The sequence below is a fragment of the Ursus americanus genome, chromosome 23 (assembly GCF_024610735.1).
Source record: "Ursus americanus isolate L20-20 chromosome 23, mUrsAme1.1.p, whole genome shotgun sequence".
In the NCBI taxonomy this organism is placed as follows: domain Eukaryota; kingdom Metazoa; phylum Chordata; class Mammalia; order Carnivora; family Ursidae; genus Ursus; species Ursus americanus.
Window position 1 is genome coordinate 3007134 of NC_142149.1, and position 27502 is coordinate 3034635.

General features: G+C 57.1%; 1 protein-coding gene across 2 annotated transcripts in view; it reads left to right on the forward strand.

Moving 5' to 3' along the window:
* The window catches only part of RBFOX3 (RNA binding fox-1 homolog 3), a 405567-nt gene that overhangs the window by 194205 nt on the left and 183860 nt on the right, over positions 1–27502 (forward strand). For both annotated transcript variants that reach the window (XM_045814230.2, XM_045814231.2), the window contains exon 3: positions 23503–23596. The gene's annotated coding sequence lies outside the window, so the exon portion shown is untranslated. The remainder of the gene's footprint in view (positions 1–23502; positions 23597–27502) is intronic.

Sequence of the window (27502 nt, forward strand, 5' to 3'; positions counted from 1 at the left end):
GCACCCTAGGCCTAGAATGTTCTAGAAGCCATGTAACCAAAACCTTGTAATAGCCTATGGGTTAAGGAGAGGGAAAGTAGGAGAGGTGCAAAGTGAGTTTTAGCTCTTTATTTGTATCCAGGACTCACAGGGAAAGTTACAGTCCTGCAGAAAGGTGTCCTCTGAAACACAGAGCTAGACACAACTCAGTCTCCTTCGTGCTTGATGGTATTGACATGCTTAGGGATGTGTGGCAATTTTAATTCCAGAAAGGACGGTGAGTAGTATACTCATGAATTCCACTCCTGAGTGGCACATCGAGACCTCTCCAGTGGGGACAGTCCACTGAAAACCAGTGCAGATGGAGAGCACCTTTCAGTCGATGACTTTGTGGGGACGTCGTGGTGGGGGAAGGGCCCTAGGGGGTGAGTTACGATGGACCCAGACCAGACTCCAGAAAAGCTGTTTCACGGGTGCTTTTCTCCCTCTTACCACAATCTCCCTGAAATTCCACAGAAGGAGAGAGATTTCACAAACTACAGTAATGGAAGTGTCATAATACTCTTCCTGTCCAATAAATAGTCTCTTTGCTCACTGCAGCACCACGGACAGCTGCCAGCCGCCATCTTACCCCTTCCTCCCAGCATTGTAAGAGCCCCACTTCCTTCCACCCCATCACAGACTGTCTGGAGGGGGGTGCCAGCAGACACGTGAAAGAGATGTGAAAATTTAGCCAGGTGGCTTACGTATTTGCCCATTTCTTTTCTTTTAGAGGTGGTCTGTGGGTAAGAAGTGTGTGCGCATGTGTGTGTGTGGGAGAGAGGGAAAACCTAAGTACAGTAAGGTCAAATGCATGTTTTTAATCTAGTTTATGAATGACTTTTCTTGAACATACATGTGCGCACAGGAACATGTGAAGGCATACACTGCAATTCAGACACGTGCAGATGCCCAGCTCTGGCTGGACTGTCCAGGATTCTGCACCGTGAACCTTAGAGGGTGGAGGGAGTGGATTCTGGAGATAGCCAGGGACGCTGAAGGGATGCACCTTGGGACCTGTGGCTCTGTCTCAGCTGTTACTCATTTTTTGCCACGTAAGCAGTCTTCCCTGTAAAAGTTCTAGCCCTGAGCCTGATCTTGGGAGGTGCTGGGATGATACGGCTCTTCCCTGTGGTGTGAGAGCCAGGACTGTTGAAATACGAGCTCTTCACTTTTTTATTGCACCTTTTTAATTGCCTCCTGAAGGCCATCAGCCACCCATAAAAGCCCCAAAGCCCCAGAGAATTCTCCGTTGTTATTCATTACGTGTGTCTCCTCGTTCAGAGCCACATCCCTGTCGAGGTCCTGGTGAATGAGCTGCCTCTTGGGGGAGCCAGGTTAGGGCCCGGCTAGGCTGGGAGGGAGAGGTGTAGGATCCAGACTGTTCTATGTGCAAAGGCAAAGGGCCAACTTGGAGGAGAGAGGATGGGGCTGGGGGTTTCACCTTTGGAGGAGAGATTCTGCCCTTGGGAGCCCGGAGACCTGAGTGTGAGGCCCTGTGCTGTTCTGTCTCCATGTGCTGCTGGACAGGGGGCTTCAGGGTTTGGAACCTCTGTCGTCCCAACTGGGAAACTGGGATTTAAAAAGAACAGAAGGAGATATAATAGAACAAAATGAAGGAATGGACGTGACGCTGTCTGAACTCAGGTGAGAGTGAGGGAGGCGTCACTATAATGTAGTGCGGGGAGATCAGCAGGTGTGAGGAATCGAGAGTCTCATCTCTTCTGTAAGAACCAGTTGAACAGTATAACGGTGAGAACCTGGGCAGGATTTCTGGAAAATCCCAATCCTGGACAGAAGAATTTAAGTTCCAGGTATGTGCTGCAGGCAGTGTGGGGTTCAGGGACGGTGAGATTGCCGAGTCCGTGGCAATCGGGAGTTTCGGGCATTCTGAGACTTGGAGAAAGAGAGGTTGGGAGCACACGCTGGAAAGAGGGGATTCCAGGTGCGGACAGGGTCCTGTGAGCATGAGCACAGGTGAGCAGAGTCAGGGGAAAGCCGGGGCAATGTCTGGTGTCACTGGAGGTAACATGGGAGCAGGAGGCAGGAGCCAGAGCTGGGAGGCTTGGGGCTCTGTGCCCTGGACAGTGAGTGGACAGGAGACTGTGCATGTGGACATTGGGGGGCTGGCACTGGAGACGAGGCACTGGGTGGCGTTCTGAGTCACATCTGACCAGTGGGGTAACCTCTCGAGCCTCGGTCTGCACTGTAAGACAAGGGTGATACTAGCGTCTGCTGTGGGTTGGTGTGGGGGGCCAGTGACCTAATACAAGTTCAGTGCTTGGCCCACGGCCTGGCATATATTAAGGTGAATAACAACAGTAAAGCATGCATCTGAACACACACACGCACACACACACACACACACGCACACGCACACACACGCACACACACACACACACACACGCACACACTAGCTTGTATCCAGGTCCCCATCAGGGTGAGAGGGAAATCACATGCAGTGCCCCCCCGCCCCCGCCGAGTCTGTCCTCAGCATCTCCCCTTGGTCACAAATGGGAGTCTCCATCTATTTTGTTCATAAATGAATCATACTTGTATTACAAACCTACTGGCGCAGGGCCCTGTGACCCAGGAAGATGAGAACCTGGACCCAGCCTGCCCCACCCTCCAGGACCGCAGTCTACTCGAGGAGGGGCTGCTCCAACCCTCCCTCCATTATAGCAGCTGGACACAGAGCAGATACCATGGCACCAGGAACTCTGGGAGCCCTGAGGGGTGACCAGCCAACAGCCTCCATTGGAGGCCAAGATGTCCCCAGAGAGGAGGTAACATCTGAGCCAGTTTGCAGAGGACAAGTGAGAGCTCACCAGCAGAGAATATTCTAGATGGATGGAATGTCCAAGGCTCGGTGGGTCAAGGGAGCCCAGCTTGTTGGAGGAACTCTGGTGTGTGTGTGTGTAGGGTGGGCTGGGAGGACCAGTGAGAGACAAAACGTGTGCTGTATGTGGGGCACAGCTCTGTGCACTGTTCACACGCATGCGTCCTTAAGCTCACAGACACCCCCTGACGTGAGTCCGCTGTTGCTCCCCTTTCACAGATGAGGAAATCAAGGCTGGAAAGATGTGTTGGGGCCAGATGGTGATGATCTTGAAGCTTGTCTGGAGAGCTCTTAGTCCTTCGCAGATGGGTTCCCATGGGTTTCGTAAGCCTCCTGAAATGATTGCAGAACTCAGTGTCCGTGTATGTACGTGCCTTTTTCTAGGTAGAGGTCTCCCCAGGGTACCCCAGAGGTTACGAGGCCGATTGTATGTGATGGGGAGGCACTGAGATTGTCAAGCGGTGGGGACAGGATCTGACCACTGAACATGCTCTTCGAAGATGCCAGGAGCCACGCCAGAGCAGCGAGGGCGCCTAGACAGACAGAGAACGGAGAGGCGGCGGCACAGCAGTCCCAGAAACCCCCTGAGCGTGGGGGGCGGGGGAGGTAGAGGTTAGAGTGACACAAGCTTGTAGTCTAGACGCCATGGAGGGTGGTGATGCTGTCGCCCGGGATGGGGATGCAGGGGGAGAATTAAGTGTGGATGAGGTCACCTTGGGCATGTCTCCAGGTGGAAATGTCTCCTGGGAAACTGACGACATGAATCTCGGGAGAGAAGGAAGAGGTCGGGGTGGCAGGAGGCGGGGAGGAGTTGTGATTTCGGATATGGTTGAAGATGTGGGAAAGGATGGAGCCCCTGGGGAAGGGGTGATGGGTAGAGACAGGATGTTGGTGGGAAGACCAGTTAAGGGCTGTATGGTCGACTGGTCAAGGTGCCAGAAAAGAGAGACAGGGCAGGACTGACGGTCGGCCACTGGGCTTGTCGGTGAGGAGATCGCTGGTGACCAGGGTGCGGGACGTCTCACAGGAGAGCAGGGAAGGGGAGCAGGGGCCCAGTTCACAGCAGGGACTGGCATGGAGGTCAGAGGTGCAGGACAGAGAGAAGACACCGGAGAGGCAATGAGGGAGGGAAGGTGCCAGGAAGGAGGTCGCCCGAGGTTGTGGAAGCTGAGGGTGCTTGCAGGATGAGGGGACGGAGCCAGGGACCAGGGACAGTGAGGGTCAGGGAGAGCAGCCTCAGTGGGAGGAGGGGTAGAGGGAGGGTTGGTGTGGTCTTGGGGGAGAAGTTGTTTGCTATCAGACTAAAGCTTCGGGGCTCACAGCACGCTCTTGCCGCAAGGATCTTTCTTCTTCTCGTTTTGCCTTCCCCCTCCCCTCTCCCGGGCTTTTCTGTCCCAGAGCCAGGAGAGGGCAGAGCCTGCGGGCAATGCTCAGGGTGGACAGTCCGGAGAAGGACTCCTGCTCGCAGCCTCCTAGGCAATGATTTTCTCCCCTCCCTCTGCTGTAGCCTCCTCTTGGGCTCCGTGAGTTTTTTTTCTGGTGTAAACATAATGGCTTTGGATGACATGACACCAGGTATTGATTTAAGGACGAGAATTAAACAGTTCTGTGTCTCTGGAACAAAAAGAAAGTGAAGCCATTGCAGGTCACGATACCCGGGGAGGCCCGTGTGGGCTTGGGGATGAAAAGAGCCAGGGTGACTACTTCGTAAAAAATGAAAATACTTTAGGAAATGAGAAAACGTGCTTCTCAACTCCTTGGTGGACACTGCCCTGTGGAGGGGGTTAGACGATCGGCCGTGTCTTCATGGGGCTTCGGAGTCCTTTTCCTCCCTGGGAGGGCTTGCTGTCTCTGTCTCTCTCTGCTTTGTCTCTTTGTCTCTATCTCTCTGTCTCTCCCTGTTTTCTCTTTCTCTTTCTTTCTGTTTTCTTCTGGCTCTGTCTCTTTCTTCTCTCTCTGTATCTCTCTCTGTCCTTGTCTCTTTGTCTCTGTCCCTTTCCTCATCCCCCCCCACCGCCCGTGTTAGCTTATTGACTCAGGTGCTCAGATTAGACCCCATAACTGGCCCCTTTCCCCAGCACCCTGGGGCTTCGTGCTTCTTCCCTTTTCTCTCCGCACCCGGGCAGCATATTGATTTATCACAAAGCCTCCCTGACAGCTGTGCTCCTCCTGATCCCTGCTTTGCTCAGCAGCATAAAAAAATAAAAGAGCTACAAATGGCTCCTTTTCCTCCTAGGGCTCAAATTCCGGTCCTGAATGGCTGGACTGATTTCCAATTTGGAGACAGAACTCAAACCCAGACAGCAGCCGATGAGGATGAGGAGGTGGCGTTGGTGGGGGGCGGGTGGCATGGCAGGGCCAGGCCAGCGGGAGGGTGCTGGTTCTGCCCCGGGCCTCCGGTGACTGTCGTCCCCTTGCCCGCTGCAGGCTGGGGGCCAGAAGCTCCCGGAGCTGCCGGTGAGCAGCAGGCATCTCATCAAACCTACCACCCCGTCTGGGCGTGCGATTGCTCAGACCGGACGTGGAACTGCAAACAGCAGTCCAAGATGGCGGGGAGGACTGTCGTGGGGGTCGATGTCCTTGCCGAGGGGACCAGGCCAGGCTGGGAGGGGCTGGCCCCAGAACCCTGCAGGAGCTCTTCACACCAAAGTGCCTGGACCCTCCCGGCTTCCAGGGCCATTAGGAAAAATGGTCGAGGTGGAACGGGATTCTGTGATCTTCCACGCGAAGTCCGCGAGGGACCTTGGCTGAGATGTGTGTGGTCTCCGCTCCAGCACGCTGACAGGGCGGAATCACGTGAACAGTAGGCAGGCAACAGCACGAGGTCCATCCGAAAAGAATGTGGCCCCAGGCCTGTGTTGTGGGAGCGTCCGCTCTCCTTGGGGATCAGACTCTGCAGTCTGTGAGAAGGCCCCACGCTCGTGCTGAGTGGGTGCACTGTGACGCCTCACGCTGCAGGAGGGAGGTTCTTCAGGGTCCCAGGAAAGGGTTGGGCTCCGTAACTGGGGTGCACCTTGCCGGCCCCCCGGGGGCGATACCTCTGCCTGGATGTGACGATGCCAGCCTGTGGGGCAGCAAGGACTTGAGCGTGCTGGGTGAGGTAGACTGACGGCACAGGCGGGGAGGGAGCCACAGGAGACCCCGAGGCCAGCCAGGCCGCTGCGGGGACCCGGGTGCAGCTGACAGGGAGGCAGTGGGATTGAGAGAAAGCAAAGATGCCGAGAGAAGACGAGGAGGCTGAGCACTGAGGAGGCCGCGTGACAGGAAGGCCCTGAGCCATGAGGCCCGAGAGGGGGCCCTCACCAATGGAGGTGGGGACGCATTGCTTTTTGCACATCCTAAGTCACCTGGGACGTGGCAGGAGGCTGTCAATGGACGTGCTCAGAAGATTGTTGGAAGTAGAGGCTTGGGGGGCAGCTACAGATGCAAACTTTAAAATCTTTTTAAATAATACATAGAAGGGTCCAGGTATTTTAATGCGACAAGACACGCATTTGTGAAAAATACCCCACAGCCCAGATTGAGATAATAGACCCAAGAGGTAGCTTGAGTCAGAACAGGACAGAGTGACCAGGGACTGTCCCAGCGGTCAGGGGCCACAGTGGGCGGGGGCGGGGGATCTTCACACCCAGGGATGACCCCACAGGCATACACCTGCCACATGACCGTGACCGAAAGTCCCCACGTCTGCCAGGGGCTGGGCTCCCCGGTCTGAGAACAAGAACTGACTGGAGTCGGGCGGGGAGACAGAAGTGGGACAACTCCCAGGCGCCTTCCTCTGCCCTGAAATTCTGCCTCCTTGAGATGCAGAAGCACATCCTCGTCTAGTTAAAGCATGTATGGAAACGACTCAAGGTCTGCAACCCACAGCACCCCTGCGCTGGGACAGCTGGGATCTGTGCGGGGAAAACCGGGTACAGCCGAGGGGCTTCCCAGGTGGTCCTAGGACAATTCCAGAACCACCCAGGGCAGGGGGCGAACCCCCCTGCCCAGCAGCAAAACCGGCGTGATGTCGTAAACTCTACTTTCACCTGCTGGCCCCTCTACTGGGGACCGGGGGATGGGGAAAGAGAAGGTGCCCATCCCAGAGTGGGGTTGATCTCAGGTGGGAAGCAGTGAACACACGCATGTGTGCACGCACACACACACACGTGAACACACCCACGCATGCATGCATATGATTACACACGTACACTCATGCAGGTGTGCGCACACGTTCCGGCATTGATCTGATGGCCCGTTTTTCAGGGCAGCATTGCTCAGTAGCTGCAGATACAGAGGACGGTTGTGTCCCCCTTCGCCTGGGGTAGGCACAGGTGGGTGGGGTGGTCTTCAGGCTCTGACTTGGAGGTGTGAATGGAAGCACTGCTGGCATGAGCAGTTTCCTCCACTCTGGAAGTCAGGAGGAGAGGTCAGTGCTGACGGGTCTGAAGGCCTGAGAAGGAGCCGGACTCCCTCATAACCACACACCACACTTGGCCTCTTCTTCATAGGAGGGAACCAAGTGGAGAGAAATCGGGGTGGGAGACCATAGCTGGAGCAAGCAAGGGGGCGAATCTAGCACAGCGGTGGGGGGGCACCTGAGTGGTTCTTCTGATTCTGTGACCTGAAGAAGCACCCCGGGGAAGCCCATTGGGCCAGGGTGGCCTCAGGCTTCCCGGGCTTTGTGAGAGAGGCACAGACCGGAGGATGTCCTTTAGGGCCCCCATGGGGCCTGCAAACCTACTTGCAAGGGGAAGGAGGATAGGACACCAGGTTTGGAGTAACTGCTGGATTATATAGTGAGGTGGTAATGGAGGAAGTTCTCGGAGGTGATTTGAGTTTATGGCATGACCATATAATATCGTTGGCAGTAATTTTTACAGTGTGAGAAGAGGAAAGGAGGATGAGGCCCTCTCCTCCCCCACCTCTCTGCAGGAGAACAGGACTGCCTGCGGGAATTTGGCCAGGGTGGAGGGCAGGTTTGGGGAAACGGCCCTTTATAGGAGCCCCTGGGATGGCCATAATGGACATGACATTATATCAAGCATTAACGAAGATAATCGTAATAATGAAGCAGGAGGGGAATTGGTTTCCATGGAGAGCAGAGTTTGGCTGCAAATAATGGGGGTCCATAAATTCTCCTGCATCTGCAGTGGGGAGAGCTCTGTGGGAAGGTCAGAGCTGGTGTGAATGGGCCCTGGAGAGATCCTTTCCATGCAATGATGGTGCCCTGGGGGCCAGGGTCTGGGATATGACAGGTGGGCATGGGCCAGGTCTCTCTCCTGCCAAGCGCCCCCCGCTCCGTCTCTGCTGTGTGGCTCCTTCCCTGCTTCCCTCCAGCCAGTGCCTGGGTCACCTGCTGATTCAGCTCTCTGCCCACTTTGCCCTCCCCTCCCCATCCCACTAGGGCCAGAACCTGAACCCTCTTCTGCCTAGGCTCCCTCCAGGTGCCCTGTCCCTGTCCCTGGCCAGCCACGGTTATCCCCATGCTGCTCGGTCCAAGCCGAGAATTTAATTTCTCAAAGTGCAGGCACTGGCCATTCATCAAGCCGATGCTGTTTTCACAGGGAAGCCAAATGTCTCAGACTGCAGAGAGCTCTACCCCCTTCCGTGGCTCGAGTACCAGCAGTCCGCTCAGGTTTCAAAGCTTTGGAGCTTGAGGGTCTTGTCAACACCTGCCCTCAGCCAGTGCCTAATGGGGTCAGGCAGTGTGAGACCCTGAGGCTGTTCTGGGCAGCTCACCATCCAGAACTGAGCCATTGAAAACCGTGTCCCTTGAAACTTAAGTGAATTAAAATGAAATATTATTAAAAATTCAACTCATTGGGCCACCTTTCAAGTGCTCTCAAACCACACGTGGTAGCCGCTGTGCTACTGGACAGCTCAGCTGTAGACTGTCTCCCTGGTCACACCATCTATTGGACACTCTGGTCCAGAGGTAGACCCTCTGTCAGACCCGCTGTGAGGGACGGTGTGGCCTGTGTGGGGCTGACCCTGTGCCCGCAGTGCTTGTCAGAGTGGCTGACTCTGCAGGGTGCGAGGACTCGGGGAAGGCTGTGTGAGAAAGAGTCGCCCACTGGCAGGCTCCCTACTCACCAGTCTGACCTCATTCCCTGCTGAGCCCCCCCTTCCCTTTTCAGCTCCAAACCCATGGACAGCATGCCACGCCCCCCCCCCACGTTTGTGTGTCCCCAAGGCAGAGCCCTCCCACCCTCCTTCCTCACCTGACTACCTCCCTTGCCCTTAAGAGCCAGCTCAGCTCAGGTCTGACCTCTTGCAAATTGCCGCTCCCGGCTGCCCAGTGCGAGGTCAGGTCCTGTCCTCTGTCTGCACGGGTGAACGGGTGATAGAGCAGATGAGTGACTAGAACACAGAGGAGTGTCAAGAACAGAAGTCTCTTCTAGATGGAGGAGCCTCAGGTGAGCTCCCGGGGTGAGACAAGTAGACGTGTAGTTAAAAAAAAAAAAAAAGATTAATCAAAATAAATAAAAGCAACGAAAGAGCAATCCGCTGAACTTCTGCTGTTCTCAGCTGCAACCTGATCTTGTCCCAGTTAAGGCCCGACTCCAGAATACTCGTCCGCTGGGTCACTAATGCTGAGCTGGGCATCTTGGAGGATGGCAGGGTCCTGGCAGGAGTAGTCACTCACTCCCTGAGGTCCACCGTCTGTGGTTAGAGTCCTGGAGCTTGTCCACGGGGGGAATTCTCAAGGGCTCTGCCGGTGAGCTGGGTGACAACCTTCCTGGAGGGGTGTGGATCCAGGAAGGGAGAGAAGATCAGGAATTACAGAGGGAGAGTCTGAAAGAGGCCAGGTCCCCATGGAAGGAAATTCTCTAGAATGCCCGCACTCAGATCAACCTCCTGGGAAGGCAGGCAAGCAGGTGCTGAACACAGAGCCAGGAGATGTGGGCTTGATCCCAGCTGGACTGCTGGTTAGCTGTGTGGCCTAAAGAAAGTCACTTAAGCTCTCTGGGCCTTAGTTGCTTCAACTTTAAAATGGGAATTAAAATACCTGGTTTTACCTATTACAGAGGGCTGTGGTCGGATTAGGTGATGCTGGGAGGAGCCATCCTGTGGGAGAGGCACTGGGAAAGCGGGGTTTTCTCGGGCTCTGGCAGGGACAGGCTCTGCATCATCCTCTGGGCCTGCAGGCAGCAGGCTGGTAAGGCTGGTAAGGGTCTGATGGACCTGGGCTGAAAGCGTGGCTCTGTCATGCACCTCCATGGGCCTTAGTTCTCTCGCCTATAAAATAGGAATAAGATTATTGTGAATCAGTTTGGTGCCTGCCCTGGGGCTGGTGTTCCATTGAGGTTCACTCCTTTCCTCTCCTCTCTGCACATGATATCAAACTGCATAGCCTACCGGGAAAATCCAGATATTTTTTGCTGCATCCCTCTGCATGATTCCTGGTTGTCAGTAAATCTCAACTAGATCTGTGCAGGGGCTGAGGTGGGAGGGGCATGCTGGCACCTCCTGTCTTCTCGACACCAGTTGCAAGAAATCAGGGACGGTGGTGTGATAGGGGCACCAGGAAATGCTGATGGGAACGTGCTTTGCCAGGCCCAGGGTCCCTCCACCAGCTGTCCCACCCCGGCCCCCTGATACCCCTACCCCAGCACCTTTGACGGCCATGCTCTGGGGGGGGGGGGGAAAGCAACTGATTTCCCCCCTTGCCAGTTCTTAACCTGGGGTTTTTGGTAGGAGCACAGGATGCCTGATTAGAATATCTCTGAAGAGGGCCGTGAGTTATAGTAATGGACACTCTTCTAGCTGTCTCTCCCACTCATAAATTCATCCCCCTCTGAAAGTGCAGATGGTCCATAATCGTCCATCATGCCGGAGTTCAGCACCGGACAGCTCCCGGGTGGGTTTTTCCTACGAGGCTCCTTTTTCTGCAAGCTAAACAGAACGGTGACTCCACACAGCCTCTCCCTGTGATGGAGTGTGAGCAGTCCAGCCATCAGGAATGATTTAGGAGGGAACGAACAATAAATATCCAAGAGGTTGGAGCTCAAAGCAGGGAGGCAAAGAAGTCGGGGGTGGGGGACAGAGGTACCGCGACAGCCGTACTTGCATTTCTGTTCTGTTTGTTTAGTTTTATTTCATTTTAATCTTGAGGGACAGCACGTGGTAGCATCCCAGGAAGGGGTGGGTCCCGGGTGACCCCCAAGGCCCAGGGGATGATTGAAGTCAGGGGGACATTTGGTTGGCTGGGTAGTTGACCTTTAGGGATAAGTAGATTCCCCCACAATCTTACTGGGATCACTGGGCAGGTCCCTCTGAGGCTAATTAAAGCTGCATCTGGGGATACCTGGGTGGCTCAGTTGGTGAAGCGTCTGCCTTCGGCTCAGGTCATGATCCCGGGGTCCTGGGATCGAGCCCGCATCAGGCTCCCTGCTTAGCAGGTGTCTGCTGCTCCCTCTCCCTCTATGCTCTCTCTCTCTCTCTCAAGTAAATAATTTTTTTTAAAGCTGCATCTTTTGAAGAGATGGCCCAAGTTGTCTCCCGAATTCCTACCACACTTTGGTCTAGGAAGGCCCAACCCCAGGCTTCCCAGACCCACCTGTGGAATCCGTGGTGACAAGCCCATCACTCTGTCTTCCGAGGGGAGGCTCAAGGGAGAACAGTTCACCTGTGGCCATTTCTCGTCCGACTCAGTTTCTTCTGACGGCTCCTCCCCCGTGCCAGGTTCACACACAGCAGGAAAAGGGCGGGGGTGCTGTTACTCGAGGTGGGGGGGGGCTCAGGCCTCAGCATTACTGAAAGGCTTCGACATTGTGTATAGAGAGCCGTTGTGATGGGTATATCCCACCTCTGCGTCTGCTACAGACCGTCCTTCTTTGATACACAGGGAGCCTTCCCCTCTCCCGTCCGTCCTCTCTCTCTGCATAAAACACAGACAGAGGGCAGTCCCTGGGAGCCGTGACCCCACCTTGGCCTGTGTGGGCAGCACTTCATGGCCGCCTGGCCTTGCCCCCTCTTCTCTCTCTGTCCGGAGGCAGAGGAAGCAAGGCTGGGCTCGGAGGGTGCTGAATGAGAGGCTGCCTCAGGAGCAGGCCTTGCTCTGCTGGGTGGTGTGTCACAGCTGTGCTGTGGCGGGAAGGCTGCCTGCTCCCCCCTCTGCACACCCCCCAGGGCCTCCTACCCTCCTCCCAGGAACGGGCTCCTTGATCTGCAGGTGGGGGAGGCATGCAGAGCAGCAGGGCCGGGGGTCGCAGGCAAACAGTTGCAGGTTCATTCACAGAAGCGCTTGTCAGAGTCAACTGCACCCCCCGCCCCCGGAGGGGCTGCCTTCAAGGAGACAGGAGGCCAACTGCACACTCTTCCCCGCAAAAGGGGAGCCGCCAAGGGAAAGCCCGGGGCCGGCTGTGCCTCCTCACTAACCCTTGGAAATGGAGTTCACCTTGGAGGCTTCCTTGGGCCCCTGGGGTCCCTCTGGAGCACTGTGTGCGTGCCCTGAAGCGAAAGCCATACCCTGCACTCATTTACCAGATGTCAGCCAGCTCCAGGGCCGCCACTGGCCCATGGCGGATCACTCTGGAAGCAGAAAGTCTCCTCTCCTGCTGCCTTCTGGGTGTGACGGCCCTAGGAGCCCCCAAAGCCAGCTGCTAGCTTCCTCCAGGCCCCCTGCAAGGCGGTCCTGAGAGGGACCCAGGAACGCCGCCCACCGCCCGTCAGTCCTGGACCTGACTCATGCCTGGTAGGCAGGAGGTGTAGAGGAGGGCCAAGCTGTGTGACAAGCGTGTCTCCCCTGCGAGGGGCCCAGCAAGAGCTCCCCCCACAACCTCCCACAAACACACTTGAGCATTCAACCCCGCCTCAAAATGGGCACTTGAAAATTTGCATATAGCCTAGAAATGCAAGGCCCTGAGTTCTCATCCTGCCTTGCCAGCTTGACGGCAAACCGGCCGTCTAAACCATCAGTGTCCCTCCTCAGCCTGCGTCTTGCTTTGGGCTCACAGGGGTGCAGCACTCCACGCACCGCGGGCCGCGGGCCGAACACGCCTCTCTCGCCAGCTCTTCGCGAACGGGCACCTCTGGAGGGGGCAGGAGAGTGCTGAGCCGGGGGACCGCCTCCTCTGCCATCTGGCGGCCTCAAGCACAGGAGGACAGTGAGGACTGAACTGCCCGCAGCGGGGAGGCTTGGGGCGGGGGCCTCCAGGTGAGCCGGCAGGTGCGGCCACAGGCCCTTCTCCGGGCTGCAGAGTGTGCCACCCTCACCGGCCCCCAGTGTACTAGATTAGGGAAGCAGGGCTTCAGAACCCAGTTCACCACCCGGGTGATGCCTGGCAAGCAGCTCTCGTGTCTCCGTCCCAGGGAAGACTGCCCTAGGGCCCGCGAGGAGCGTGGGAGAGCATCCCGCTGCCGCAGCAGTGACTGAACGCAAACACCAAGACACGCTGGTTCCTGGAAATTGACCCTCCGCCCCCACGGAGCCACTTCAGGACATCTTGGCCCAGTCTCTCTCTTACCAAGATCTGCCTGTCATGGAAAACAACAGCAGACCTTCTCAGATACCTGAGCTGTGTGCCTTCCACACACGTTATTTCTAACCCGGTGACAAGGGGATTGGGGCATAACTGAGGGTGAGGGACCTGAGCCCCCATCTAGGGAGGGATTGTGGGAAACCGAGCACAGGCCTACCTGGTTGCCAGCCCTCCTTCCCGCCCTGCGGCCACCCTCAGGGGTTCCTACCTGCAGATGGACCCCTGTGACCGTGAGCGTGGGGCTGGCCGTCCACACCCAGGGCCTCTGCGGGGGCTTGGCAGTTGGGCTGTGTATACAGTTGGTGCTAGGGCTGGGAAGGGGGCTTCCAGGAGAGGGACCCCTGGCAACTCTGGACGTTCTGTCTGCAGAGGATGCATGTGTGTGCACACAGGTGCAGTTGGGGGCTTCGCACACCTTGGCACCTGCGTGGGAACCCCTGTCTCGGCGGCTGGGCGCCTGTGCACATCTCCCCTCCACCCCAGGCCTGCGGTGTCACGCTTAGCGGGTGCTGTATGACACACGCTTCATCCTTCCCGGGAAACAAATTCCTCTTAGAAGCCAGGCCCTTATCTCTTCTATCTGCAGCCCCCCGTCGGACGCGTTCCACGCGGGCAAGAGAGGAAGCGAACTAACTTTTATGAAGGGCTCTGTGCTGGGAGCCTTGCCTGGGCACGCTGCCTGTGCCATCTCATTTAATGGCTTGGCACGTTCTTCCTGGCCCTTCAGCACGACGGTCTCGGGGAGACCATAACCTCCCTGCCTCGGCCACACCGCCAAGCTGCTCTTCAGGTCGCTCTCCCTCCCTTTTGTGGTGGGCGTGCTCCCCTTCTCCTGCCCTGCATCCATCGCCCCTGCCAGCCTACCCCCTTGTAATCTCTCCCTCTGAGCCCATTCCTCTCCTCACCCAACATTTTTCTGTGTCACTTTTTAAAATAATCAGAGCCATGTGTGTAAAGCTAAGAGCAAGTCATAGAAGGTAAGTTTTAGCTCCTGAGTTAGAATACCGATTCCTTCAGGTCAGGCTCACGATTCTGCTTTTTTGCCATATGCTCGTCTCCCCTCTGCACCTGGTAAGCACTCAGTAGCTCTGTTCTTCCTTCTCGGCTCCTTCTCTCCCTCCCCTGCCTCTGACTTTCCTTCTCTGAGGACAAGGGCTCCGGTGGAGCCCACACAGCGCACGGCGGCTCAAAGCATCTGTGTGTCCCACTCAGGCACCTGGGTATGTCGTGCCGGGGTCCGGAGGAGGCAGGGCCTGGGGTGGGGCCCTCCCTAAAACCTGCTGCAGTAGCAAGAGAACGTCCTGGCTTTTTGTTTGCTTTCTTTCCCTGACATTGAGGCGTTGGCATTTCACACGGAGAGGACACAAGGTGGGGCCGCCAAGGTCGCTGGACCTTTGCAGATGGGAATTCGGGGTCCTTATGTGCCCAGGGCCCCAGCACCTCCTTTGAGTGCAATAAGATCTTAAACCCACCGAGTTTTCAGCCCATTTGAATCTGGGAAGCAAAGGCCATCAGTCAAATCAGTGAGCAGAGTTTCATGACACGTGGCTATTGGCCGTGGGCGCTGTTGGCCATGGGGGTCTCCTCCCCTGGGATCCCAGTGCATCTGCATACGGCCTCCCCCAGCTGTGCCACCAGTTACACTGTGGAGCCACCGTGCTGGAAAGAGAACGCACCCAGTTCTCTGAAGGCGTGGGGAGGGTACGTTTCCCGCTTACCTGTTCGTGAGGGCTGGAGCTGGACTGTGGTACGGTGAATGGGGCAGCTCCTCAGAGCCGCTTCTGCTGCAGACAGTAGTGATCCCGTTCCACAGTGTTAGAGGGAGAGACGCACGCCCACGGAACGGGCGGGCAGAGCTCACGGCTGCGAGCACATTTCTATGTCGAAGGTTCTGTTGGTAGCTGCACGCAGAGCAGTGAGCAGCTGTTCTCTGAACCCACCGAGGGCAGGATGTGGGGAACGAACTCGTGGCTCGTTGTGAAGGGTTTGGGATAGATCAGAGGAAGGACTTTTCCTGGCCGAGAGGGTGGTTAAATATGGGAAGGGTTTGCCAAGAGAGGCAGGGCGTGGAGAGCTCCTCGCTGGGAAGCATTTAAAAATAGCACCGGTTCTCGTAACTGAGGACAAAGAGGGTCCTGCCTGAAGGCAGGAGAGTGGACTGAACACGCATCACAAGTCTGTTCTTCAAGCAGGAAGATCTGGACAACCGAGGCACACAGGGCCCTGCCTGCGGCTGGGGTTCCTGGCCCCCGTGATGGGCTGGGCTGCCAGCAGCGCCCCCTCCTCGTCCTGCGAGGCCCTGGAGATGGGGCTGGAGTCAGCACCAGGAGGGACCAGTGTGGGAGGGAATCCCAGGCACACCCTCCAGCGGCCACACTTGCCGGGGTCAGAAAGGAAGCCCACCACAGCCTTCAGGAATCTGGCTGTCTCAGGAGCCACTGGCCACCCCCAACGGCGCAACACCACAGGCTGCCCCCCAGCAGCCCAGGCTGCTCTCTCTTGGGGAGGCCCTGCTCTCTCAGGGCTCTCAGTGAGCGAATCTTCAGTGTCGTGCCCAGAAACTGGGCAGAGGGGTCCGAGGCAATCACAGCTCAGCGGGCTGGCCTGGGTTTGGCAGGGGGAGGTGGACTGGTCCATCCTGCCGCCAGGGAGACCCTCTCCTGCTGTTCTTCCTTGCCTCCACCACTTCTCGTCTTCCCTTCTGCTGTGGGCCCCTGGGCCCCCTCCTTTTTTGGGTGACACAGTGTGACTTCTCTTCCTTCCTGGCTTCAATATGTCAAAACTTTGTGGCAGAAAAGAAATACAGGGAAAACCATGTGGGAAGTAGGTCACCTAAAAACAACAACCTGACTATAATTGAATCAGCTCCTTACAGTGGGCTGTCTCTGGAAGAGCCAAAACCCAGCAGTGGCTTCCTCCCCACCCCCGCCATGTCCTCCCTCCACCAGGCCTTCCCTCCTTACACGAGAAATTTCAAAATGCAACTCTTGGCACAAATTTCTCCAATAAAGCGCCATCAGGCAGATAATGAAAACATCATGACGTTCGCGCTCAGACTGTGTCTTGACTGCATCACCAGGAGTGTGGGAAGGTGGAGGTGAGGTTGTGGGAATAGGCGGGCACTTGCTGTCATTTGCTTAGCGGACCTCCCCGTCTCATTTATCGTCTGCACATTTGCTTCTGGATTCTGACAGTTGATGGGCACTGTCTTCTGTTGGAGTTTTGGGTGATCACCACGAGCCTCCTCCCCTCCCCCCCTTTGGCTTCCTTGATCCCAGGCAGTGTCTATGTGGCCACTGGGTCAGCAGCTGACAGCTGGGTCACCCCGATCCTCACTGGTGAGAGGAATTAGCGTCCTGGCAGGGGCTCCGGCTGACCGCTCTTGGGAGGTCCCGTCTACTCACAAACTTTGCCAACAGCCGGCAAGCGGTCCACAGGATGAAGGCTGCCCAATGACCGATGTGCTGGAGGTTTTCCCTTCTGTGAGATTATTGTTCAGAAAAGAGGAGGGAATAAAGACATTTCTAGAAATGACGCAGCAGTGAGCGTAACTTCCATCCCTGGAACAGTCATGAAACCAGCCACTAAAGACACAGAGGTTAGTGTCTGGGGTGACAACAGTCCTGCCAACGTAAAGGGCAGATCTGGCCTCCTTCCCCACCAAGAGGGTGGCCCGGGTAGATGAGACATGTCACCCTGGGACTCGCCTTGGCCTCCTCAAAGATTGGGATTGTTTTCCTTAAGAGTGCCATTCTAACACAGCAAGTGTCTAACTACTGGTTATCTGAGAAACAACCAGTTAGTAAGGGGTAGTCAAAGGTCAGGGATACCTGGCCAATTTTCAGACAGTGTCGGGTCTACCGTTTCAACCCAAAAAGGCACAAATACTGTCCCCTTCTAGGTGTCCAGGGGAGAAAAGTCCTCTTTTCGAGAACACCCTGCCACACACACCATCTTGCTTTCCATGCTTGCTCAGGACCTGATGGTCAGCAGAGCCCTGCGGGGTGGACCTGAACCGCCAGCCCTCTGAACTGAAGCCTGATGTGCTCACCCCCACTCCTGAGCCAAGCCCCAACCACCAGGGCTTCCCCTGGCTCGACGGCATCCTTGTTCTGAAGTTGGCGTGGGCCTGGGCCAAGGCCTCACTCTCCACTTCCTGGACCGCAGGAGCAATAGGAACTTCCTTATGGACATTTTGTTGGGAAATAAACATCTAAGATGTGATGCATTGGGTCTGGTTTGGTTGAAAGAGTCAGACTTTGGAACAGGAATGACCCGGGTCTGCCTCTCAGCCAGTCTGTGTGCTGACCATGCAGCCTTTGACAGGCAACAACTGGGAGCCCTGATCTCTCTGTCTGTGTGATGGGGGCTGCAGTGTGGGTGATGGGGGGCCAGAGGGGTTCCAGGAGGGAGCGAGGTGAAGTCCAGGCCCCTAGTCGGTCTTTGTGAAGTCTTAGCTCCTTTCTTTTCTTTGAAGGATGTGTTGTGTGCCTGTGTGTATGTATGTGAGTGTGTGTGTGTGTGTGTGTGTGTGTGTGTGTGTGTGTGTGTGTTTATGCTGAGCAGACAGCTAGGGTTGCCAAGTAAAAATACAGGGCTCCTGGTTAAATTCTAATTTCAGATAAACCATGAATAATCGGTAGTATAAGTCCATCCCCAATATTGCATGATACATACTTACACTAGAAAACGTAAGACGTCATTTGCTGTTTATCTGAAATTTCAAATTCCAGCGAGCATCCGGTGGCTCTCTTTGCTAAATCTTTTTTTTTTTTTTTAAGATTTTACTTATTTATTCGACAGAGATAGAGACAGCCAGCGAGAGAGGGAACACAAGCAGGGGGAGTGGGAGAGGAAGAAGCAGGCTCCTAGCGGAGGAGCCTAATGCGGGGCTCGATCCCATAACGCCGGGATCACGCCCTGAGCCGAAGGCAGCCGCTTAACCACTGTACCACCCAGGCGCCCCTCTCTTTGCTAAATCTGGCAAACCTAGCTGGGAGAGAGTTTGTTATTTCTAGGTTGTAAAGTTCGATTGATGGAAGCAGGTGTGTGGGGATGGCGGCCACGGAGGCCATGGCCGCCACAGTGGCCTTGGGGGTGGGGGCTGCGTGAGGAGGAGCCCCGGCCCGTGAGGTCCAGCCCTCCAAGCCCTGCCTCGCTGTGTTTCCTTCGGCCCGTGCCTTCTTTCCCTTTCTCCTTGGGGGTGTCCGTCCCTTGCATCCGGCAGAACTGTGAGCCGGGGGCCGTCCCGGCTGGGAGCAAAGGAAGCAGCCACAGCCGTGGCCCAGTGGACTTGCCCACAACTGGGGGTTGAGTCTATGCAGCGCTACACAGCACCGGGAGAGCCTGCTCTCGGGCCTCCGCCTGCGTGCCGACCTGGGTGCTGGGCTGTGTTCTCTCGAAACCTTATCCGTTTGTTTCACGGGTGACTTTTGATCTTCCCAAAAGAGGACCCAGCAGAGCTCAGAGCAGCTGCAGACAACTATGAACCCAGCACGCAGCCACGTCCTTGGGGAGCCCTGTGCGCCTTCTCAGCCCCAGCGCCCGGTTCTGTTCCGGTCCCCCTGACCCTCCAGCACTGCTAAACCGCCCCCTCCCCTTGTCCTCTCAGCGCTGCCCCCAGCCCTCTCTAGCGTTTCCTGGGCGAACTCTACCCCAGTCCTCCCAGTCCTCCCAGCCTGCTCAGTGGGTGCTGTGGGCCCCGGCAGACCCTGGCGCCAGCGGCAGGGGGCACGCATGCTTGTAAAGGGAAATAGGAAATGTAGGAAATGAAATCGCTTTCCTCCCCCAACGACCTCCCAGCTCTGCCAGCAGACCCATCCCTTACAGAGCGCATTGTTTTCAATCCAATCTCGTTTTTATTGAAGTTTCCTCCAGGGTTAGCTCGGGAGACGTCTCCCCCAGCCTCTTCCGAGTGGCCTTATTTACCAGAATCCCCTCGCCGTGGCATTTAACGTCCCCATTAACATTTCGTGCATCTTGCTCATTGCGTGCATGGGCCCTCAGAGACCTCCGGGGTGGCGGGCACCCGGCCGCCCGCAGAAACGCCAGGCTTATTTTAATTGGTTTGAAACTGTCGCTGTCGACCACAGAGGGGTCCCTTTCCTTGAGTAATGACCTGGAATTTGATCATGCGGCTTTTATTAGCTTGTAACACGGAACGTGTAACCGTGTGAGATCAAAGCCAGAGCCAGGCACACATCTGCCCTCCGCGGCACTCTGGCTGGGTGCACATCTGCCCTCCGCCGCACTCTGGCTGGGCGCACATCTGCCCTCCGCGGCATGCTCAAGAAGGTGCGCCCGCCACGCGGGACCCGCGTACAGGTGAAAGTGCCGTCCCGTAGACGGCAGATGGTGGCTGTGGGGGGACATCGCCTTGAACGAGTGTCTGGCCAGGCAGGGTCCTGTCTCTGGCACTCCCGGAGACCCACCGGGAGGTACCTAGGAGTCAGCTGCCCATGCAGAACCACAGTCCCATCAGCTGGGGGAAGGGCGCAGTGGGCTGGTTCCTTGTCTGCTTGAAGATGTCTGCTTGCTAGGGGCAGGGAAAGCCGTCTCCACTCCCAGAACCTCCTGGCATCCCACTCAGTGTCAGGAAGCTTTGCTCAGAAGACCACTGCCTGGGGCCCCAGGGCACTGTGCCTCTCCCTTGCATTTTGTTGTGCGGACGAACAGGAGAGCCCCTGAGTTTAGGGAAGGACCAGTGGTCTAGCATCTAGAATGTTCCAGTGCATGGTTCCTACGCCATGCCCCGGCCCTTGGCTGGAATGCAGAGGAGACCTCCCGTCTGCTCAGGCTGGTTGTTTGTAAGGAAAATCTCTGTGGGTGGTTGAAGAAACAATTCTAGACTACTTCATGGCCTTCAAGTGGAGGGACGGTGTCAAGGGATGATCTGATTCCTTCCAGAATGGTGCTGCTGCTCATGCACCTTTCCCGCCCTCTGGGCGGCTGGTGGGTCTATGAGAGCAGTGTGTGAGGACTGTGCTGTGGGCTGCGGCCACCCCTGTATCATCAAGGTCCCCCGCCCCCTCAAGGGGCTCACGGTCTAACCACAGTCATCTCGAAGAAAATTTGGAGAATTTTGATAATTAAGGCAAGATATAATACGTATCTGTGTGCCTCCATCTGCAATTAAATGGTTAACATGTAGCTATCTTGCATTGTGTTTTGAAAAAGAAAGGAAGTGGGGCAGACGGGTCAGGGCCCCACTGACCGCTCCCAGCCTCACCCCTGCCCTCCAGCACACACGCACCCAGGCGTGGATTCCATGTCCGCTGCTTTGGTCCCTTGAAAACGCATTTATACACACGTGACCATGAATAGTAACCAGATGGTTTTAAAGTGCCTTTTGTGACATCTTTCTGGAAACTGCTTCATTCATTCAGCATTGAGTGTCCGTGGCTCCTTCCCGCTGACGTGTGTGTTTGCCATCCAGTCCCTTTCTCTGCTGCGTGGAAACCTGCCTTAGGAATCGGCCCCTTTGTCTCCATCCGCCCTTTCCTTGGTGGAGCCTTGCTTGTTGGCAAAGCGTCGACGATGCAGAGAACGCGGCCGAGCGGGTCTTGGGGCCTGTCTCCTTGTACCTGGGAGACGTGTGTACACCTGGCCGTGAGTGGCTGGGTCTCAGAAAGTTCCAGATCCTGGCCCCAGCTCTCTGACGCATCTGGACCTACTGTGCTGGCCCGTGTGTGTCCCTGTGGGCTCGGAAAGACGGTAGCCGGCCACATGTGCATCCCCGGCCGATGCGTCTTCCCACTGTGTGCAGCCTGGACTCTCGGGCTCAGGGAAGCAGTCTGTACCTCGGAGAGATTTAGGGCAAGAAGGGAAACCCGCGTACTTGTGAGAAAGAGATAAAGAGAGGAGGGAGGGAGCAAGAAAACCACTTGCCAGCGTATGGACCTCCTTGTGGGGCACCGTGCCTGGACCCCAGTTCACGAGCGATCCTGACCCACAGGGTCTGTGGTGAAAGGCTGAGTAGCTGTGTTTGGGGCATGACCCCTTACTGCCCTCTGAGGCTCTCTGGCCGTCTGAGCCCTCAGCCTGCCCTGGCAGGACTAGGGGTCCCGGGGCAGTGTGGGGACACCATCCTAGAAGAGGGTGGAGGTGCCCTGTGGAGAAACAGCTGCCTCACCTTAGAGACTGGAGATACTCACATTTGGCCACGGGGCAGCTCCTGGAGGTGGGAGAACGGGCAGGGTGCCCCCTGCTCTGGGGGCGTCTGCTGGGCTCAGGACCTGGGCTCCTGTCCCCTCTGTGGCACTTTGCTGAGCCAGCCTGTAGGGGGAGAGCACCCGCCTTACCCCCTTCAAATAGCCAGTTTCAGTGGGCTGTGCAAGAGGGCCGTAGCCGTGAAAGAGCTCACCCTGCAGATGGGGAAACCGAGTCACCCAGAGGCTCACCGTTGCAAGGGCAAGGACTGGGTGGCAGTCACAAGCCACTCCGTGCCGGATTCCCTGGGCTCAGGTCCAGGGTATAACGGTGTGTCGTTGTTTGCCTGCAGGGTCACCAGAAGAAGGTTCCAGGAGCCTTTATTGTCCTAAGCCCCCAGCCTGTCGCTCCTGCTGCCCTCCTCCCCAGGCGAGGCTGGAGCAGCTCCTACTCGGGCTCGAGGAGGACCGGGCAGTGCCAACAACTTGGTTTATTAAGCCAATAAAATCTCAAGTTCATGAGCTGGAGGGTTTCCTGGCCTGAGCCTGGTGAGCTGCTTGGGACAGGCGGCATGTCCCCATCCCAGGAAGGGTCCTGTCGCCCAAGAGCAGAATGCCATCTGCCCCTGCCCTCCAGGGGGTGGTCCACCCCCTGCCCGCTGTGCCCTGTGCCCGGCCGAGGTGCTCAGGCCGAGCCCCGTGGTGTCTTCACCTCCCAGCCTGGACTCAGGATGCCGTTCACCCTGCCTTGTTCCCTGTATCTCTGAGCACCTCCAGCCCTCCTTAAAGATCTGCTCGGTTCCCGTCTCCCCTGCACCGCTCTCCCGCACTGCTTTGTCTCTGGGACTTTTCCTGGTGTGCCTGATTCCTGGGGGCTGCTTCAGCTTCAGGGACGCGGCCCCACCTCCCTGCACGAACAGCACCCTGCGAATCGATTCTGGAAACGATCAGTCACGGTACAGGAGCGGTGCTCACTGTGGCATTTTGCTTTGTGGTTATTGATACATCATTGGGCCGGAGAAGCCAGTTGGGGGGTGGCCGCGGGGCGGGCACAGAGGACAGGGCATGGAGACGACTGTCCCACAAATGTCAGGGAGCGCCGCTCTGGTAGTGGGCATGGATCGTGAGGCCGAGAGGAAGCTGGTGCCAGGCTGGGACTTGGGGCCAGGGCATCCCTGGGCTCGTGACCCTGTAGTCCTTGCTCCCCAGAGATGGCCAGCCCCTCGCTGCCTCCTCTGTGGCTTCCGTGCCGTCGAAGGGCCCAGCCTCTCCTGAAGCACAAGCCAGAGAGGCCCCAGACGTGCTGAATCAGCCATGGTTCTCCAGAAAAACAGAACCCGTGGGAGCTTGCTAGCCATCTGCCAGTCGGCCTCACTGTGCCTGTAGCTGCCTGTATGATAGAGAGAGATGACGGATGGATGATGGACGGATGGAGGATGGATGGATAGGTAAAGAAAAGAGATTCGTTCTGAGGCATTGTCTGGTTCCAGCTTTGGTGAGCGAGGTTAAATGTCTAGATAAACTCTGGGGCTCTGTGCTGACTGCTGGTCCTGTCAGCCCCACCCTTCCAGACTCGGGTCCAGTGCTGGGGAGCCCAGATGGGTCATGGGGTGATGCTGACGACTGGTCTCCAACAAGGCCGTGTTGGCTGCAGAGGAGCGCTGGGGCCCGGGCTGGGATTAGGTGACATGGTGACATGGGCCATCCCGCCATCACTGCTTGTTGCCAGCCAGACCCCATGGGCCACAGGCCCCTCCCCTCAGGTCCCGGGGCCCGGTCTGACACCGTGCGTCTCGGTGCAGGACAGCAGTGAGTAGCTGGGAGCCGCGAGGTGCAAGCGGGGATGCTTTGTTATAACCTCTCCCAGCCTGACGCTTCCGCGGCTGCAGCGTTCCAAAGAGGCCATTCCCGTGACACTCTGTCCTATGGTATTTTTGATCAAGAGCGCGGGAGAGCGTGCGTCTGATGCACTCCAGATATTCAGAGATTGAAAGTGGTTTTGTTCTCATGTTTTCTTTTCCAAACGCAGCGTTAAGTCAGAACGGCCAGAGGAAGATCCTGCCAGCCTTTCCCTTGAGCTGGTCCACGGGAACCTCTCCCAGGAGCTGTCCGTCGGCAAACAGGTGCGTGCCCCTTCATGTCGCACTTTCTGCTCCCCCGGAGCTGGTTTGTGGATCAGGGCTTCTCGGGGGGCGGGGGCCAGGGGTCAGGGTGGCTCCTAGCTGTGGGTGGCATTATCGGCAATGTGGCAACGCGACGTCAGCTGGGGAAGCTGTGGTTGGTAGAGAGGAGAGTCCCCACCTTACCCCCACTGCTTGGTTCCTGAACCTTCCGTGTTTTTCACCTGCCCTTACTCAGTGCCATCACTAAAATGCAAATCAGTGAGTGTATAATAGATAATTAATAGACTGATCAGCCAGCAAGGGAGGTAAGTAGATAAATAATTTTAATCATCCTTGGGTTGCCCATAACTTCCCTCACTGCCTTTTTATTAAACCCTCTGTTTACAGGAGTCATTCGTATTGCACGTGCCATTTTGCAAATCCTGTCTTTGGCATCTCCCACCAGGTCTGACCTGGAGTGGAGGCTCCTCGCGACAGCCAGGTCTCTTCCCAGCAGGGCCCGGCTCTGGGACAGGTTCCCAGAGGCTGTGCCCAAGGCGTAGAGATGGGGGGCAACAGGGCAGACGGCGTTCGGCTCCCCAAGGCCCGCCCTCTGCTCCCCAAACGTGGCTGCAGCCTATATTTAGACAGACTCAGAAACCTTTATTATGCTTGGCACCTGTGCTGTAGGTATGAGCTCATTCTCCTCCCCAGGGATGGCCTCCACCTATTAATAGCCTTGGCTGAGGCTTCCTCGTGGCTCCGAATGCCAAGAGAGAAAGTGGGTTAATAAATATAAAAGAAAACTCCTGTAAGAGGGCCTGGGGCCAAACTCTCTCCCAGACTCTCCAAGAGTGGTGGCTGACGGGGCCCAGAGGGGTACAGGGTTCCCTCCACCCCAGCCTGTCCTCCTCCGCCCAGAGGTCCGATACCTGACTGGCAGGTCTGAGGACCAGTGTCAGAGACGTCTCTAGGCTTCCCGGGAGCCGGGACGGTGGAGGCGCAGTTGGGAAAGGCTGCCATCCAGGTGTGGCCTCGGAGCATCCAGTGGCTGAAGGAGACAGGGAGGCATCCTTGGTTCTCCTGCCTCCCCCTTCCCACCTGCACCATCTCTCCATTGCTTTTTGCTAGTGACCTTCGGCACCTGTAGGATGGAAGGGGGGGCGTGGACCTTGGGGTGGTCGCTGAACGAGATGCCTCTCTTCTCACCTTCTCCCCCACTCCTGAGTCAGGATCCCCTGTACAAAGAGAGTAGCATCCCAGGGAACAGAACCAGGAGGGGACAGGGAAGCTCCTGCACCAGGTGTGCCCAGGGTCTGCTCCCAGCTGAACTGCAGAGTGCCCACCGCACAAGGCAGCAGCGGGCATGCTGCGTGGCTGTGCAGGCTGCCCCTGGGCTGGCGGGTTAGCAGCTAACCCTACAGAGTGCCCTCAGACCAGGGAATGGTTCTGTCCCTGTCTTGTTTATTCTCAGCCTGGTGCCGTGTGTGCTCACCCCTAGAATTTGTGCTCCTTCAGGTGGGAGTGGCCCAGGGAGGTCCCTAACACCCCGCTCCTCGGTGGCCGAGCTGAGGCTCCTGCATGGGGACATGGCCACCGCAGAAAGTTCTCTGCAGAGCGTCCAGCCCCTGTTGGGGTTTCGCCTGGTGGAAAGGAAGTCAGACCGTGGGTGTTGCTGGGTTTACGCAATGCGACTGTCTCTAGCTGCTCGGCAGGACAGCCAACGAGGGCAGAGTCTGGGCGGCCTCCTGCTGCTTCCTGGGCTGGCCGTGGGTGTCCGCTGCAGGCCACCTGGCTGGTCCGACGGGCTCGTATCACCTGGTTGTGTGTCCTCCTCAGAGGGCGGCTGTCTGCCCCGGGACGGAGAGGGAATTCAGGCTGAACAGGTGGAAAGGCCTTTTTAAGCTCCACTCAGTGGAATTCAAGTCTGAACGATGGCCCAGCGGAGGCTTCGTGCCCTTTCAGGAGTTTATTTAGCTCCGAGTCTGCACACCTGCCTCACCGCCTCCCCGGCCCCACTGGCTGAGTGGGAGGAAGCCTGGCCGGGGAGGAGGCAGAAAGAGCTGACGGGACAGCTTTTCCAAACGCTGCGTCCCTCTGCTCAGTTCAGGGTGGGCTCGAGGGGTGGCCAGAAAACCTGCTTTAACTTTGGTCTGTCCAGGGCAGGCAGACAAGGGGACAGGACGGGGAGCACATGGAACCGGAGAGCAAGGCCCCGTTGGGACAGCTCTGTATCTCGCTTTTCTGGTCGTTTGGTGAACATTTTTAGGGCTTCTTATCTGTTTCCATTGGGGGGAATTGGGGTCAGGTGTAAAGAAAAGATACTGAATGACAGGCGGGAGCAAACCGATGGCCGCCAGTGATGGACAGCACAGCGGGGCCTCCGGCCTGCCACAGGAGCCTGGTGGCGAGGGGTGCTTCCCTGTCTCTATCAAGAGGCCTGCCACTCCGTGGAGCGTTCACACCCCCTGCCGAGCCTGAGCACCAGGCACCCTGTGGGCGTTGGCACACCCCCTGCTGGTGAGGCCCCAGGGAACAAGAAAGGAGGGGCCGCCACCAGCATTCACACCTTCTGGGTCTTCTGACCCTTGCTTGGCATGTGCAGTGCAGAAGTGGTTCGTCTGTGAGCCGCCTTGAAGGAGCAGCAGGTCTGGCTGTGGGGTGTCGGCCCCAGTGGGCCTCCACGGGCAAGAGGTTCGTGCAGCACAGAGAGTGGGGCCTCTAGGCGCGGTTCCCGTGGGCCCGGGGAAGCTGAGTGAGGACATCATCACTGGGGCCTGCCTGTGCCCATGGTTTGGAGTCTACACAAGAGGCATTTGTGTACATGTGTGTGACAGGGAGGGGTGGCTCCGGGCTGGCGAGGACTTCCTGTCTTAAAACTCCCTTCCTAACCTGAAATACGAGGAAAGTAGTTAGGAGCATGCCGCTGTAGGATCTCGTACTGTGTCCCATGATGTCACACCCATGGAATGCCATGGGACGTGCAAGCTGGGAGGGACCCGGAGACCCTCTTGGCCGGCTCCTTCCTTGTTGGGCCGAGAAGGAGACTGGGCTCTGAAGGCCCATGGCTTGCCCCGGGGCTCACAGCCAGTGCTGGAGGCTGCCTCCCACTCAGGACCTTTGAGGGCTGGCCGCACTGGTTCTGCTGTCGTTGGACTGAAAGTGAAACTTCCGAGGATCTGTGGTCTTGTCTGCCTGGTCCACCTGCCGCCGGACAGGAGGAGGTATGCTCCCACTCCTGGTCTGTCTGCCTTGTCTTCCTGAACTGAGCCGCCGGCGCCCTCGGGTGGGGGAGTGAGTGATGACGGATTACAAACACCAGAGCTCTGCCTTCTGCTGTCCTCAGCTCCCACCACCCCGGCCCCAACCCCCAGCCCCCCAGCCCCCCGGGGCGGGGGGGCTCTGCTAAATCTGCACTGGCTGAGAGCAAGGGCCACATCGTCGTCAGGCTGGCCCATGCCTCCCTAAGCTCGGAGCGTCCAAGCAATGAGGGCTTGACCTGTCAAGAGAAAGGGCGTGAGGGAGGAGTCAAGTGCAAGAACTTAGTTCTCCCACAGACACGGGGGGCGGGGGGCACAGTCTTGCCCGAGAACAGGACTCCGGACCTCAGGGCGAGCTCAGTGCTGCAGCCGAGAGCCACCCGCGCCTCCTTCTCCCGCTCGGAATCTCAGGGCTGGAATCAAGGAGCGTGGCCCTTTGGTTCCTCTTCCTCCCCTGGGGCTAGAAGGGTCTACAGGCCTTCCTTAAGATCTTTGCTTTTCTTTTTAAATTAAAACGATCTTTTCATTAGTACATGAACAATAGATGTCCGTTGCAGAAATTACAGACGGGAAAACAAAGGGATAGTCCCAGGGTCGGAAACGACGGCTGTGTGCATGTTGCAGACATGGGATCGCAGTGCACTCGCTGTCCTCTAGCCCGCGTTGC